This window comes from Octopus sinensis, linkage group LG28, assembly GCF_006345805.1.
Source record: "Octopus sinensis linkage group LG28, ASM634580v1, whole genome shotgun sequence".
In the NCBI taxonomy this organism is placed as follows: Eukaryota; Metazoa; Mollusca; class Cephalopoda; order Octopoda; family Octopodidae; genus Octopus; species Octopus sinensis.
Window position 1 is genome coordinate 17,686,473 of NC_043024.1, and position 3,755 is coordinate 17,690,227.

The window sequence follows — 3,755 nt, forward strand, 5'->3', positions numbered from 1 at the left end:
TTAAATCATAAATTCCGGCCATAGAGTGACCAATGGTTTCGTATCCACGAAAGCTACAGCCTTGTGTGTCTATGTATCCAGGTACAACCTACTGCTTGAACGCATCGTCAGTGACCAAACCGACGTCCTCACCAAACTGTGTTGGGAAAGAGCTTTAAGAAACATTGGTGAAGAGGAACGTGGATACATTGACTAATAACTAAGATACAGTGACGATGTCAGATTAGAAGGAAGGGAAGAAGGACAGTGGGAGTTAAGAGATAATAAGCCAAGGGGATATGAAACTGGGATGGAGGCCGAGGAAACGTATATGCGAACATACAGCATTTATACATACAAACATCGATATGTGTAGATAGATATTACTATGGCACTCCGTCGGTTGCGACGACGAGGATTCCAGTTGATCCGATCAACGGAACAGCCTGCTCGTGAAATTAACGTGTAAGTGACGGTTGTCAAGCGATGTTGGAGGGGGGGGGGGCAAACGCAGACACATATATTATACATGTACATATATACGACAAGCTTCTTTCAGTTTCCGTCTACCAAATCCACTCAGAACGCTTTGGTCGGCCCAAGGCTACAGCAGAAGACACTTGTCCAAGGTGCCACGCAGTGGGACTGAACCCGCACCCATGCGGTTGGGAAGCAAGCTTCTTACCACCCAGCCACGCCTATGTAGAAACCCTTCCACATTGACTCAGTTATTCACACGAGTGGCATCAGTGCTTGTAACACATAGCGTTTTACATAAATGGTTGCAAACTGTTCTCTCTATCTTTCTTTCTTTCTCTATCTCTTTCTCTCTCTACTTCGTTATTTCTCACTCTCTTTCTCATGCTCGCTCTTTCTCTTTTTCTCTCACTCTTTCTTACTCTCTCTCTCTCTCTCTCTCTCTAAGTAGACACTCCCTCCTAATGAGTCGGCAGTAACCATTAGAAGTCGAGTTGTCCTTCACCCCCCTCCCCCCGTATGGTTTAACTCAGTCCCCCATCTCACCCCTAAGGAGTCCATTTACCCACAGAAACAAAATATATATTTAAAGTACAGCCCTTTAGCTCATGGTTTCACCCATGTGAATGCGGCCATGCTGGAGCACTACAATTCAAGGGCTTTAGTCGATTACATCCCCCCACCACCCCTGCCAGTACTTCGATCTGCTATATTCACTCTTACCTGACGAACTGTTAAGTTAATGAGTATAAAGAGACACTACATAAACATTCAGACACACACACATTATACATACATATATACATACAATCGTACGCGCGCGCACCCAATCGGCCTCTGCGATCTTCGTCTTCTAAATTTTCCCCTGACCAGGTTTAGAGATTCTGTCGCTGTGGCAGGTTTTGCGCACCGGGACCATCTGCGATCTTCTTTATACATACATACATACATACATACATACATACATACATACATACTTAAAGGTTAATCAAGGGCTTATTCTTATATATGTGTATGCATATATGTATGTGTGTGTGTATATATACATACATACATGCGTTCCACGTCCTCGCGTTGTTGTGCTTTCTCTTTGAGTTTTCATATTTAGATTATATATATATATATTTGTATGTATGTATGTGTGTATATCATCGTTATTATTTACAAGATTGTAAAAACGGCGCCGAGTAAAAGAGCCTTCCCACCGAAATATATATATTATATATATATGGCGGTGCCCCAGCATGGCCACAACTCATGAGCTGAAACTAGAATCAATCAATCAATCAATCATATATATATATATATACATACACACAAACACTAACTCGTACGCGCGCGCACCCAGTGGGCCCCTGCGATTTTCATCTAATATATATATATTCTCAACCACATAGTTCCGGGTTCAGTCCCACTGTCTGGCACCTTGGGCAAGTGTCTTCTGCTATAACCTTGGACCGACCAAAGCCTTGTGAATGGATTTGGTAGACGGAAACTGAAAGAAGCCCTTCGTGTGCGTGTGTCTGTGTTTGTCCCTCCCTCCCATCGCCGCTTGACAACCGGTACTGGTATGTTCACATCTTAGCAAAATAGCGGTTCGGCACAGAAGACCGATAGAATAAGTACCAGGCTTTAAAAATATAAGTACTGGTGGGAGTGGAGGGGGTCGACTCATTCAACTAAAAATTCTCCAAGGCGGTGCCCTACCATGACCGCAGTCTAATGACTGAAACAAGTAAAAGATAAAAGATTATATATATATCACCGTGACTGACCAGGCCATCAGATGTTGCTACACATCGCTGGTCACAATGCGCTTCGCGTTGTTTTCGCCATGAAATGACGCCACCCCGCTGGCTAAGCGAGCAGGCCAATAGAAGAAAGGTGAGAGAAAGTTGTGGCGAAAGAATACAGCAGGTATCGCCACCACCCCTTGCCGGAGCGTCGTGGAGCTTTATAAACACTCACAACGCCCGGTCTGGGAATCGAAACCGCGATCCTACAACCGCGAATCCACTGCGCTAACCACTGGACCATTGCGCCTCTACACACATATGTATGTATGTATGTATGTATTGTGTATGTATGCATGTGTATGCGCGCAAAAGAGGGGCACATGTGCGATGTGGAACAGTGGTATGCGAAACTAGTATCAAGAGGTGAGATAAATGAAATGAAGACTGAAAATGGAAAATAAAAAGAAGGAAGAAAGGAAAGAAAGAAGGAAGGTTGATTGATAAAGCGAAGTTAGTGTCATAATGATAGATAGATTGATTGATTGATAGATTGATATGTAAGTGATAGAAAGATTGACAGCTAGATAGGTAGATGTGTAGAGAGATAGATAAGATTGGAAGGTAAAGAGAAGACAAATGTAAGAAAGAAATGAGAGGCAGGCGAGAAAAGACCGGGAAATAGAGAAGAGAATAACGTATATGTGAGAGGGAGGGTGAGGGAGGGAGATTGTGGTAGAGGAAAGAGGTGGTGGTGGCGGAGAAATTAAAAGCGCGCGTGAAAGAAGTGAAAGATGGTGAAGAGAAGGAAGAAGTGAGAAGGAGAGGAGTGTAGGGTAACGGACATAGATAGATAGATAGATAGATAGATAGATAGAGTGATAGATAGATAGATAGAGTGATAGATAACGAACGAGGGGGGGAGGAGTGAGAGAGAGAGAGAGAGAGAAGGAACGAAGGAAAAGTGAGATGCGGTGGCAATGACTGGAAAGAAAGCGTGAAAGGAGATCGCCGCTTCATACATGTGAGTGTGTGTATGTGTGTGTATTCTGTATGTTTGTGTGACTGTAACGTTGGTAGATAGATGAAAGCAAGCAAAGGGATTAGCGACTTGGAAGTGGTAGAGTGGAAAGTGGTTTGTTGGTAGGGAGACGGAGTGAAAGAGAGAGAGAGAGAGAGAGAGAGAGAGAGAGAGATGTCAAGAGAGAGATAGAGAGAAAGAAAAAGCAAGCAAGAGTTAGTGGGGTTCCGAGAGAGTGAGACTCAGGAAGAGAAACAGAGAGCAAACCACAGAGAGAGCGCGGGAGAAAGAAAAAGAGAGCAATTGTGAGTGGAGCTCGGAGAGAGAAAGCAAAAGGATAAGTTAAACTCAGAGAGAGAGAGAGAGAGGTAGGGATAGAGAAAGAGAGTGCTGTTAGCTGGAAATGGAGAGAGTGTACCGCTGTAACAGTTGTGTTTATTAGTAACTCTGGTTCAGACCATCCTCAGTGTTTGGTTTAACGTGTGTATATATATTATACTATATATACACACACTATATTATATATTATATATGGTGGTGTTCCT

The 3,755-nt window shown here is 43.4% G+C and overlaps 1 protein-coding gene across 1 annotated transcript in view; it reads left to right on the plus strand.

The window, feature by feature from the left end:
- The first annotated feature begins 3,613 nt into the window (after positions 1–3,613).
- Positions 3,614–3,755, plus strand: part of LOC115225739 (synaptotagmin-7) — a 562,082-nt gene continuing 561,940 nt past the window's right edge. Inside the window, exon 1 of the mRNA XM_036514694.1 lies at positions 3,614–3,755. This exon is cut by the window's right edge and continues 182 nt beyond it. The gene's annotated coding sequence lies outside the window, so the exon portion shown is untranslated.